Source organism: Aythya ferina (assembly GCF_964211825.1).
Source record: "Aythya ferina genome assembly, chromosome: 19".
NCBI classification, from domain to species: domain Eukaryota; kingdom Metazoa; phylum Chordata; class Aves; order Anseriformes; family Anatidae; genus Aythya; species Aythya ferina.
Window position 1 is genome coordinate 4,088,483 of NC_140309.1, and position 13,237 is coordinate 4,101,719.

The 13,237-nt window shown below is 44.1% G+C and overlaps 1 protein-coding gene across 2 annotated transcripts in view; it reads right to left on the reverse strand.

Annotated features, from left to right (window-relative positions):
• Nucleotides 1-4,280: 4,280 nt before the first annotated feature.
• The window catches only part of LOC311421272 (uncharacterized protein), a 223,185-nt gene continuing 214,228 nt past the window's right edge, over nt 4,281-13,237 (reverse strand). The window contains exons 1-4 of one of the 2 annotated variants that reach the window (XR_014684776.1): nt 7,841-8,001; nt 6,580-6,755; nt 4,514-4,654; nt 4,281-4,419 (exon numbers count right to left, since the gene is read on the reverse strand). The gene's annotated coding sequence lies outside the window, so the exon portion shown is untranslated. Of the gene's footprint in view, nt 4,423-4,513; nt 4,655-6,579; nt 6,756-7,840 lie in introns of those variants that run through there. The other variant, XR_014684777.1, reaches the window with a different exon arrangement.

The following is a 13,237-nucleotide window of genomic DNA, read 5'->3' on the forward strand; positions in this document are numbered from 1 at the left end:
AATTCACCTTGTGTGAATTCTTCCAACATCCACCCAAATGAGTTGCCCTCTCCTGGAATAACCTGAAAGCTGGCAGCCAGGAGGGAGCCGGAGTATGATGGATGGCCCAGGCAGCCTCAGCGACTCTGGTGTTGGCGGGTAACGAGGCAGCTGGACCCATTTTCAGAATGTCCCCTTCATCTCCTTTGAGCCACCAGGGCAGGCGAAGCACATGAAATATGGCATGAATCAGGCCAGCTTTGCCGACAGCACACGCTGACAGCAGGCTCTCTGGTGCAGACCCTCACTCCTGCCGTTAATCTTCCTTGCGCAGAGCCAAATGCTCCCAGCAGCTTTCCTCCACCCTCTCCCTGCTGAAGGCAAACTGTTAGGATTGCTGCTGAGGTGAGAAGGAGAGCACAGGGCGGCCGCACGCCCGAGGATCGAATCACTGCCAGAAGGGAGAACGTGCAGCCCTTGTCCTGCCCGAGCGAGGCTGGCCTCTGCACGTCGCTGCATCACACTCAGGCTCTTGCGTGACCTGATGCCATCAGCGAAACCCGCAGGAAGCACAGGCTGGCAGCAAAGTGTTTTGAGCCCTCGCCACTATTCCTTTTCCCCACACCATTGAACTCAGACCACCGCTGAACTCGCCAGCTGCTCTGGAGCACAGGCTGTAAGATTCCTGGAGACATAAGCTTTTCTGTTGGTTTTTGTTTTTTGCTTTTTGTTTTTTTTTTTCCATTATAACAGTTTCTGCCTTAATGTCCACACACTGCTAGTACAAAAAAAGGCAACAGAAGGATAAAAGCTAATTATAGCTGCTGGCAAAAAATGGTGGAGGCTCTCTCCATGCTGGCAATAGTTCACTTGATATGTGATTAATAGTGGTTAGTGTGGGCCCAGCCAAAGCTTGCGCAACCCCAAATAAATAATAATGAAATTTAAAAAGATATATGCTCCTTGAGTTAATAATTTTAACAGGCTGCGAGAAATGTTGCTGTTCTCATGGTAACAGGAAGGCTGTAATTTCATCTCTAATTTGAGAATGCTTGTATAATGCGTGCAGATAGCTTTCTGATGAGAACTTTTTTCTCTCTTCTTTAATTGAAGCCTTTTTAATGAAGTGATATTATTGTGTAGTTTGGGCAAACAATCCAAAATGGACTAATTAGCACTAAATACACCGTTGAAAAATGTTGTCAGAATTATTAGGAACTGAGATTGCTGTTCAGAACCACTGGTGCCCGTATCAATCGGTGCCTTATACTCGATTAAGAGATGTACATGAGCATCTCTTAGGGCTCTTCAGGAGACTCTGAATGCATTTGTAGAGTCACATTCATTAGATAAGAAAGAAATGCATCCACTGGTCCTTATCTCTGTACTACAAGCATGTGCCTTCAGTGTGGTGACTATTTGAATAGTGACCTCAAGAACAAAGACTCAGACTTCAAAACAGCCCAAAGGTTTGGACAATCAATTTTTTTCTATCACAGCTTTTAGCCAAATATACAAAGAGTCCCATCCTTTCCATAGTAATTCTGAGAAAATACAAATCAGGCACCTCAATACATGCTGCAGGTGTGAGACTGCGAAGGAGACTCTTGAAAAAACAGCAAGAATTAGGCCTGTGATTCTTGAGCACCTTTGAAAGTATTATCCCTGGTCCTTTTCAGTTTATTACAATGGCTTAGTCATGGAAACCAAATGACAGCAAACATAACGAAAGCACTTCTGCTAGTTTTACCAAAGCATCTCCACTGACTACTAATCTTAAGCCATTTCCAATGCTCGTTTTTCCTATTAGAGCTCTATAGTCAGGTTTATTATCTTATATCTGTTCAAAAACATTTACGTGCCTGATACTGGGACAGTTCCAAAGCAGTTTTAGAGTACTTAGGAACACAGATTAGTGTTTTGCTTACAGGAAAGCAAAACGTGACCTTGCCCCTGAGTGGATGCGTATGGGAACTGAAGTGGGATCTCAGAGACCCAGGGGTAGGAGCAGAGGAGCGGGTGGTTGGATGAGCCAGTGGGAGCTGGAGCTGTGCAGGGAGGAGGAGGAAACTGCCATTTTTAGCTTCTTGGTTTTGTCTTTCAGCACAGACAGATTGACATGTGATGAAACATAACATTTCATAGTTAGCTTTTCAAAGGCTGTGTTACTTCAGAATCATTAACCTGGCTGAGATCTTCGCATTCTTATCTGCTTTGTTGAATATTTTCATAGCAGCAATCGGTGGTGGCTTGCACATCCTTAAAGCTGCAAAGCTAGCATTTTAATTTATCCTAATTCAGAACCTAATTGTCTTGCACTGTTGGCTAATTAAATGTTCAAAGAAGTGATAAATTAGGCAGGTTGATCATTACAACACAAGTAATTAGTCAGTCCAACTGAATATGAGCCTTGAAATCCATATTCCCTGAGATGATGGGCATTTTGGGAACGTGCAAGAAAGCAAAGTGTGTCTCAAGGTTCAGGGGGAAAAAAATCTTCCCTGAATATTTCATGTGAAGTGTTCAAATTCATCACTTTGGGGACTTTCAGTGTGTTTATGTTGTGCGTAGGGAACTCCTTTTCTGGAGGCCACTAAGAGAAAGTGAAGTTCTAAGACAGAACTTATCTTGAAATACTGAGATCTCAGTTTCCTACAGGACCTGCCATTTTCCTGTATTAGACACTCAAAGTGTACTCTGTGAAAATAGGTCTAAGTGGGTTTTAAAAACAAAAACAAAAAAATACCATAACCCTCTCAACATTATATCAGTATCTAAATAGGCAGTTACAAATGTAACCCTCCCTGGTAGGGAGCTCCCAGTCACAAAGGTTTCCAAGCAGCATTTTACTAGAAATTGTCCCTGGGGCTAAATTAGTTAAGAACTAAAGACCAAAATGTATGTTCTGAAAATCTCAGTCTAACTATGCACCTGCTTAAATTCTCAAGACAACTATCTGCCAGAAGAAAAAAATAAGTAATACAAAATTATACGACATGACATCAACAGCAGCTTGATATTCTTGCTAATACATCCAAATGCCGTTTCATCTTCCCACACAGCCCACCCTTACGGAGGTGCGTTTCGGCGCACCGGCTGGCAGCACCACATCATCAGAGCTGGGCTGGAATGGGAACCTGGGGATGTTGTGCCCGGGACAGCACACCCCACCTTGCAGCTGAAACAGGGATGAAAAACAGCAGAGGTATTGAGATGGTTTAATTAAAGCCTGTGGGGGACCTTATCTGGGAGTTTACCTCATTAGTTAGGCGAGTGTGGCTCTTGGCTCCTGGCTGCCAGAGAGAAGGATGGCTCAGAAGTAATCCTTGGTGTGATCCTGGGGAGTGCTGCATCCTTAGTGGCTCCTCTCCACTCTGTGTAGCATCTTGCTGTTAGAAGTCAAATTACTCCACCCGTTCTTGCTTCCACACTGCTGAGCCTCTCTGTGGGTTCAATTCTCAGAACTCATTTCAGTCTCAGCTGCTGTTCACGGTCAAGAGACGACGGGCCTTGACCGTGCAGAGGGATGAGGCTATGTTGGGGCAGCAGGCAATGAGCAGCAGCATGAAGCTGAGCACAGGGAACGCCGGATGCTGCCCCTGGGATGGAGCAGGGCTGGCGGGCAGCTCAGCAGGAAGGGGCTGGGGGGCAGTGGCAGCAGCCCAGCAGGAGCCCTGGCAGCCAAGGGGACAAGCCACACGTTGGGGCACACGAAGCACAGCATGGCCAGCCCCTTAGGGGATTCCCCTGCAGCATTTTGTGCTGCTGCAGCCTCACCTTGAGCATCACGTGGAGTTCTGAAGTTCAATATAAAAAGGTCCCTGAGGTGCTTGAGCACGGCGAAGCTGGTGAAGGGGCTGGAGGGCACGTCCTGAGAGGAGAGGCTGAGGACACCTGGGCTGCCCAGCCTGGAGGAGAGGAGGCCAAGGGGTGGCCGCGCTGCTCCCTGCAGCTCCCTGGGGAGGGGAAGTGCAGAGGCAAGCGCCAGCCTCTGCTCCCTGGGGACCGAGGGCAGGAGGTGCGGGGACAGCACGGAGCTACAGCAGGGGAGGGACGGCATGGGCACGAGACAAAGGTCCTGTCCTGGGAGGGTGCCAGAGCTGGAACAGGCTTCCTAGGGAGGTGGCTGATGCCCCGTGCCTGCTGGTATTCAAGAGGCATTTGGGCAATGCCCTTGTTAACACGCTTGGACTTTTGGTTAGCCCTGAGTTCACCAGGCCATTGGACTGCATCATCTTTGTAAATCCCTTCCAACTGAACTACTCTATTTTTTTAAAAAACAAAAACAAATTAAGCAACTGTTTGCACCATCTCCACCGCTTACAGCCCACACAGCTGTCTCACTTTATTTGCAATCATATCACTCACTGTTCATTTCATTAGTAGGGTTTTGTTCTCTCTTCCTTTGCATTGAAGGCTGTGAGATTTGAGGTTTCCAGTCTTCTGTGGTGGAAATAACAAATAATAATCGCTAACAGTGTCTCCCGAGGGTAAATCTCAAATGTTGGTGTCCTACAGGCTGTGATTTTCTCACCTAGTCACAGTGGCTGCAGTGTGGGACCAGCATTTAGATCATTCTCACTGTGCTGCTGCAACAGCTGACTACTCCGTCTTCTTCAGCCTGCCTCGTCTAGAGGTGATAATAAGTTTTAAAGGTTTTCTGCTCATCTTCTCCCTGCCACGAAGAAAATGTCTTGTCATGGCTTTTCGGTTTATCTACTATTTCCATGTGTAGTGGGTTACAACTTGTTTCCTCAACTCACAACTCCTGCTTGTGTTGCTGAATCAGCTGGTCTTTCATACTGCAAACGATACTCTTAAAATTAAAGCTCCTATAAAGTTATGATTTTTTTTCAGTGTTCTAATTGGTCTAGCTGGATTATGTTAATTATTTCTGATCAAAACTGCTTAATTAGCATGTCAGGTCAATTAGCAAGGGCCTTTGGGGTTTAAGAGAGTTATTTTGTTTTTACTTTTAGTTATAGTGTAGTCAATCCACTGTTACACATTTTATGTTTCTAGAAATATCCCTGAATTAATGAAAAGTTAACAGACTGGGATATAAGAAAAAGCTTCATAAGCATCCACCAATATCTTACACTGGGGATCACTGGAACCTAAAATGCTTCTTTAATGCTTCATCATTGAAATCAGTCTTGAAAGCAGAGTTCACGGCCTTGCAGCTGGCTCACGAGAGGAGAAGCACCAGGAGAGCTATGTACTACCCCAAGTCTGAGGGATGAGGATTAAAACAGAGAAAGCTGCAACCACGAGAGTTCTCCCTTCCTGTCCATAAAGTGCAGGGATAACAATAATTTCCCATCTGTGAAATCCACTTCAGGAACTCCTTGTAAAATACTGAAAGGCTGCTAAATATTATGTTTATTTCTTGCAGATAACTTCTTGTAATACTCATTCATAATCAGAGAAGCCTTTAGATTACATTGGCATAGAGGCTGTCAAATAAAAACTGTCCACAGATTTAAGTCTTTTTTTTTTTTTAATAATATTCTAAATGCTTGATTTATTCAAGTGAGTGTAGGGTTTCATCAAAACATTTTTCTCCTTAATTGAGCTAATAACTTTACTCCAGTCCTCGTCTTTGTTCAGTCTAGGAAGCAATTTCCCAGCCTCATCTCCCATCTCATATATCCACTTTTGATCTGATTATTAGCATTTAATCTTCTCCAACATTCAGTTTATGATATTCAAACCCAGCCTTATTTAAGGAAGTAATACCTTTTGGTGTGCTAGGTGTCACATGTTTTCCTTTGTAAGGTAACAATTTTATCTTATGTTCTTGAAAGTTATTTGCTCTCCATTTTCATCCCCCCTCCCCCCCATTCTTTAACTGGCATATGACTTCTCATAAGAAGATATAAATGGAAATGCAAATGCAGAATGAAAATTGAGGTAGGCATAGATTTACATATGAAAAATACCAAATGAGCAGGCACTGGGGGATTTAACTGAGACATACTCTATTTACCTGCTTCCAAAGCAGCTTATACCTCTAGGTACTCAGTGGATCCTTCCAGAAGCGCTGAATCCCTAGCCTTTCCTTACCCCATACCCAATTCTCTGAGGCCAGTTGTTCAAACTGAGATCCGGACGGGAAGTATGCTATGAGTTTCCTGTGTATCTGGATCCATCTGTCTGACAGCCTGGCCTTCACACTCATCAGCCCAGGTCACCCTGTGCACCTAATCATCTAGTTACAGACTGTGCAGGTGGGTGAGCTACCTTGCTAAGTCCCATGCCTGCACCTCCATCAGGGAGGTGTAGTTAAGCAGGCTCTGTGCTAATTGCTTTTAATTCTGTTCCACGGCTAGCCCTTCAGGCACAAGACACAAGCTGGAGAACAGCTGGAGAACAGAAGCTCTCTCAGAAGGGCCACCACAGACAAAACCTGTGGTGCATTCATAATGTGTACATATCACTTTTTGCTCTGAAACTTAACTGGGAGTACAGGTAACTGAAACAGACTGTTCACAGTTTACAAACATTTAAATATGGAAAAAAAAAGAAAAAAAAAGAATATCAAAAAGCAGCATGTGATCTGATTGCCAAGTCTCAAATGGAGGAGTGTAGTGCACAGACCTGTTAGTGGTGGGCTGGTCTACCAAGGACTGCTCAACCTGCATTACCACAGCATCTTCACCATGCTCACTGCTGCTCCTTGCTTGCTTATGCTTGTCTTTCCTTCAGCTTTTTCCAGTTAAACTCCTAGGGATCAATTCTAAGCTTCTTCCTCAGAGCACAGGACTGGTTTGCAGCTATAAACAAACAGGAGAGGTGGTGATGAACAACAGGTGCCCGAGTCATATCGCAATGGCTGCTGCACTGCTCACCCCTTCGCAGGTGGTGACCTTCCTGCTCTCACATTGCATGGCTGCAGCTATCAACAAGAGATCAAAGAACCTTTTAGCAAACAAACAAACAAACAAAAAACATTCAGCATGAGTGTAGCACAAAACCAGTAAAATAAATTGCCTTCCTGCACCTCTAATTTAGTTGCCTTTCCATAGGTCTTGGCCAGCAGTCACCTCTGTCTGCATCCCAGCCTCCATCCCAGACACATCCACTCCTCACTTCAGGAATCAAGGAACCAGGTTATCAGAATCAACACCCATTTTTAACAGTTAACAGCCTAGCATGAGTATTCCTCATTTGGATAAATCAAGGCTTAACATTTACTATAAAACAATTAAAGATTTGTTGTTGCATCTTTCAAGTGCATGCTTATTTTTGTCCTTATCTGTACACTGAACATATTTTCTGCTTGTTCCTAACTACAGTCCTATTCTACGTTAACACAGGCTGTCTCAAGCACCAAATTATTATCATTAGTCTTAGGTGCTTCATGTGTGTAAAATGAATCTCTCAAATCAGTATGTAATAAGAACTGAAAAAAAAAACAGCACACATGACATTCTGAACTCATTCATCTCTGAGTAGCATGGAAATGGGACACAACTGCATTTTCTGTTTAGGTCTTCTTAGTCTGAACCTTTGCTGCAGTTACACTAAGAAAACGTGCTTCATTAGGGTCTAATGTATGGCAATATTTTAAGTAGAAGATTTTTCTGTTCTGTGCAAATATATTCAAGGGCTATCAACAATCAAACTCGGGTCCCTGAAGCACATAACAGTACTCTATTTTTCAAACAGTGTAACATGACTAGAAATTCAAATTATCTTTTTATACAATAAATTAAGAATATTTCCATTATTTTTCTTTCATTCTTTAATTTCATTCATATTACAGTATAAAGTAGCTCACCAGCAATGATTTACACATCAGATGAGCAAGTGATATTGTTTAGAAAATTTTAACAACAAATACTGTGACTGTACTTACTGTATTCACACTAGATGAGTTGGAGGGTGTCGTGGCTTCTTTTTGTTTGTTTTCTGGAAAATAGCTTTTATTTTAGTCCTACTTCTTTGCTGTGGGATGGGATGCTGAGGACGGGTGTGAATTTCAGATCTGATTAGGATTGTGAGTTGGTAATTTGGAGACTTGATTGCTAACAGCCAAGACATTATGGGGACATTCTGCACAGGAAGATTTGAAATGGCTGAGGGAGAACTGCTCCTAATGATTAATAACACCTTTGCTCTACACTTCCTCCAGGCAACACACTCTGAAAATAGTGTAAATAGGGTGTGGAAGGCTTTGGCTGTGCAGCCAGGCTCAGCTGAGGATGGGGTTGTGTGTGATCTTCAAGCACCTACAGAATGGGATGGAAAATCTGTGCTGAGAATGCAGATTTCCTTTCTAACCCTGAAGGCCTGTGTCTGTGTGAGTGACCACTTTGTTCCAGGTGCTGGAACATGAATGCTTCCACTCGCACCATAAGCTCCTCCAGGCAGAGCTTCCTGCTCCAGAAAGAGGTAACTAACACAGTATGGCTGGGGTTCTACTGCTCACACACCACTGGAGTGCTTATCCTTGTACTAGCAAATTCCAGTCACTGACTTGTGTATTGGCTTTACTCAGCAAAGTGTTGGTAGTGGGGGAGCTGCAGGGCTGGCAAGTGAGAGCAGAGCCCAGCAGCTGCCCCGCGTCAGGTCAGAGCCAGATCTAAAAGTGACCTGCTGCTGGCCAGGGCTGAGCCTGTAAGAGATGTTGGTTGTGCCTCTAGGAGAGAAAAAAGGGAAAAACCTGCTGCATGACAGCAGCTGGAGAGGAGTGAGAGCACACAGAGAAAGAGCCCAGCAGCCCCCAGGTGTGTGCAGCAGGAGGGGAGGAGGTGCTCCACGCAGGCAGCAGCAGTTCCCCTGCAGTCTGTGGAGAGGCTCCTGGTGGAGCAGGCTGTCCCCCTGCACCCATGGGTCCCACATGAGCAGATCTCCACGCTGCAGCCCATGGAGGAGCCCCTGCAAGACGAGACTCCAGGCTGGAGCTGCAGCCTGTGGAGAGGCACCCACAGTGGAGCAGGAGGCCTGGTGGGAGGTGCTCAGGGGGGAGGACATAGAGGAGGATGGGTGTGGGGGGGAAGGTGTTTTTAGTTTGCTTTTAGTTCTCACTGTTCCAGTCTGTTAGTAATAGGCAATAAATTACATTCATCTCCCGGCACTGAGTCTGTTTTGCCTGTGATAGCAACTGGTGAGCAATCACCCTGTCCTTACCTCAATCCTTGTGCCCTTTTCCATCTTATTTTCTCCCCCTCTTCCTCTGAAGACAGGAGTGAGAGTGGTTGTGGTGGACTTCAGCTGCCCACCAGGGTGGCACCACCGCGACTTGCAGGTGGTCTCTCCAAGGTGACCGGCCCCACTGCATAAACCAGTGGTGACCAAGTACATGAGTTGTTTTGTTTTGTTTTTTGTTTCTTTTGTTTTTAAATGCAATAAATCAAATTAATTTTTTTTTTTCAAACGTGGCTAGAGGTTTTAGCCCTTCAGATATTCTGAAGGAAACGCAGGAAACACATTCAGAAAGCTGGATGCTTTGGGGGCAGCTCTTACTGTTAATTCAAGTGTGGTTGCTGGGCTTCCCCTTACTAAACATGCCAACACATCACAGTCTTATGATGTCTGTTTCAGCATGATTCCAGCACCCAGCCCATACTGATAAAACAAAGGTAGATCCCCTTAATTCCCTAGGGAATCCTGGGGCTAGACTTCCCTGCCATGTATCAGCACAGCCCAGCTGGCTATTTAGCTTGTCATAATCAGTCTATCTGTATGCATGTGCACTACAATGTCTTGAAAATGCTTTAAAGTGCTTTTTCTGTTTGTTTGTTTGTTTTTTTCGTAATGGTCCTTGCACTCTGGTTCCAATACGAGCAGTTATGTAAAGAATAGCCGACTTATTCCAGAAATAAGTGGATCTGTAACTGATAAGAAAACTGCCAAAATGATGAACTTACCATGGAAATATCGTGCTGCTGTGCCGGTCTCCTTGTGATCCCACGCTGCAGCTGTGCACGGGGAACAGTCTGTTCCATGTAGCAATGCACCTTTCAGCCATGGGGGAGGCCAAACCTGCTTGCATGAGGGATGAAAGCACTTCAATGCCTCTCACACGTTCTTATTGGTCTGTGTTCATTAATCTTAATTAGCAACACGTAAGGAAATCACTGAGTGATCTTGCAAAGCTTAGTTCTGTCCTCAGCTAAATCCATTCAGAGCAAAGCTAGCCCTTTCCAATAGCCAGGAAGAATTAATTTTATACATTTAGAAACTGAAATAGAAGCAGGACCAACCAGTAGCCAGAGTAAGAGCACAGTGAACATCAAGGTGCTCCGTTAGCAAATAGAAGCCTTCCTAATGACAGAGCTTAGTGTAACCATCCACTCAATGCAGCAGAGAAAGGACAGTTCAAAAGGGCAGAAGTACTAAGCTCCCAAAATTTAAGGATCTGATAGCTGTTAGATGGCTCACCCTTCTGAGTTCTTGCACAAAAACAAAGCTGTACTCAGCTCTGAATGAAAATGCATGTGTTGGTTTGCTTTTTTTTCCTTGAGAAAACATAATGAGAAGGCAGCGTTGTGGATTTTTGCTTAGGGTTTTGTTTTTTTTTATTTTTCCTCTGTTTGTATAAAGTTTCAGGTGCAGATTCTGTAACTTTTTATTGAAAAATCTTCACAAGTACTCTCTCTTCAACAATGTATCTAAAGACATTTTGATGTGTAAAAGCTCATGAAGAGTGGTTAATGTGATAAAAGCAGAAGCTTGAAGCAATGACATCTAAAGAGAGTCTGTCTGAAGATCTCGAAATCAGATAGAATAAAGAGAAGGCTAAAATGACAAATATGTTTGATCTTATGTACTTAAACAGAAAATCATTTCTGAGTCCTGTCTTATCCTATAAAAGAGCTGATGAATGTCTTGGATTTAGATACATGTAGCTATATTTGCTACGGAGGAAATTACATACTTGCAATTGAACTAGCACTGTATTTTGGGAGTTTATTTATTTAAAAACCCAAATCATCCACTTCATTCCTTCTCCCCTCTTTGCCTACAAAAATATTCAAGTGGAAAACAGTACTCAGCCTTCTTGTACAATGAAGGAATTGATTTCCTTATGGAAAAGCAATGAAATACCTCCAAAAATGAAGTAGTGAGATGAGTTTGGGGTTAAGTAGGAAAGAGCAACGCTCGTAGAAGTGGTAGCTGTTAAGTCAAGTGCGGTAACTGCAATGCAAGGACACCATTTTCAGGGAGAAGGGCAAGTAATTAAGGTGAGAGATGGCAATTTCTGCGGCATTAGACCTTTTAAATGAAGGAAGAATATGGAGGGATAATATGGAGTGTGTCCTAAACCTGTCATTTCCGCATTCAATCTGGAGCTCACAGATCAAGAGAAGCAGAGGGCTTGGAAACAAGGACGTAATGATGATAAACCTCAAATTTATCAATGGATTTGTATAGGCACAGACAAGCTTACATGTGGAATCTTTCCTTTAAAAACACAGGCTCCATTCTTACAGAATTACAGGAAATTTGCTTAGTATTTGTTCATATTTTGAAATACTTCCCCTGGCCTCTAAAACATGTAAAGCCTTTAAAATAAATTTTATACAAGAAAATTAATTTTTCTTGTCTGCATTCAGGAGGTGCCCAGTTCAACCCTTCCAACTATGGAAAGCTTTTGGTCTATCATGGCCCTGATTCAGCAAAGCATTTAAGTAATTGCTTCATTGCAAGTGCAGCAGAGCCCCATCGATGCGACTGGAACTACAGATACTTGAAAACTCAAAGGACTCAAAGCTCCAAGTTAGAGGGGAAGAGAGCTTTGAAAGTAGAGAATGGTGCATTAAAAAAAAAAAATCATCCCTACTAACTTCTGCCCCTGTTCCTTCGTTTTTCAAAGAGGTGCCATGGGAAGCACAGAAAGCTGACACTACAGTCTCTGATTACTGATCCACCAAGCAACCAAGTTTGTGTTTACCAGCATGTTCCCTTTCTCACAAATCTGCTTTTCTGTTCTCCACCTCCACCCCACTTCTGAAAGACCTGTAGGACATCTCTGGTTAATTCCTGCTGGCTCTGTCCAAAGACATTACAATCTCCCCAGGTTCTTGTGAACGACTCAGTGCTGGAGCTCAGCTACTGAGCGGGGCTCTGCAGCCCATCACAAGACACCCAGACAGTGACCGAGGGAGCCTTTTGGCTCCCTGTCCAAATGTGAAGCACCTGCATAAACAAAACTATGAAGAAGGTGTCAGCACTAGATATCCATCAGTGGGGCTGGGGCCACCTAGGCCACTGTGCGTGGACTCCAGTCAGCACAGAGAAGCAGTTTTAATATTACTTTAGAGTCTCTCCAATTCTTTATGTACCCACATCTCTGGGATTACGCTGAAGTTGCACTTGAATGTACAATATTTGCATTCCACTTGCTAGTTCACGTTGCTTGTTCTCTCTAATCTCAATATCACAGCACAAATCCCTTTCATGCTCTATTTCCTGTGCAGTGCAGCCTCCTGGTTTTGTAGCCAACATGACTCTTTCCACTCAATGTGACTTCTGTAGTAGGCTATAGATAGGCTCTAACTCTCTCACCCACCCTACTCCTCAGGAGGAGCTGTGCAAACAAAAGGCAGTTTTTTATTACCTTTTTAATCACCTTACAGGCTACTGAACTTGTGTTCTTTCTTTTCTAAAGCCTGATGCAAAGCTGGCAGGAGCTGTTATATTCACAGCATTGTGGATGAAACTACTTATGACCAGTAGAAAATCAACAGAGACACTGGGGAGCAGGAGAAAGGTCCACGAGGAAAGCAGAATGAGTCTCCACGGAGGAGGCAGGGACTATGCATGGTACTTGCAAACAAGATGGTGAAGGGTCTAGCATAGAGTGTATCAGGAGAGGCTGAGGTCCCTTGGTTTGCTCAGCCCAGAGCAGAGCAGGCCGAGGGGAGGCCTCATGGCGGCCTGCAGCTCCCTCACAGGGGAGCGGAGGGGCAGGCGCTGAGCTCTGCTCTCTGGGGACAGAGACAGGACCCGAGGGGACGGCATGGAGCTGCAGGAGCACTGACCTGAAGTGGCAACTGGAGGAGCATCTAGAACAACATTTGTGCAGCTGAGTCCCAGCCTTGCATCTTGGCCTTGCACTTTTCCCTCAACAGATGGAGAAACGGAGTTATTTTCAAAACTGAGTTCATGTGCTGACAAGTTACAGATACAATCTCTGTTCCTGTAGGACTGACAGAATAGTCCTGCACTTCAATTAATACAGCAAAAATAATCAGGAATTTAGACAAAAATCAAACAAACAAACAAACAAACAAACAAAAAAAAAAAA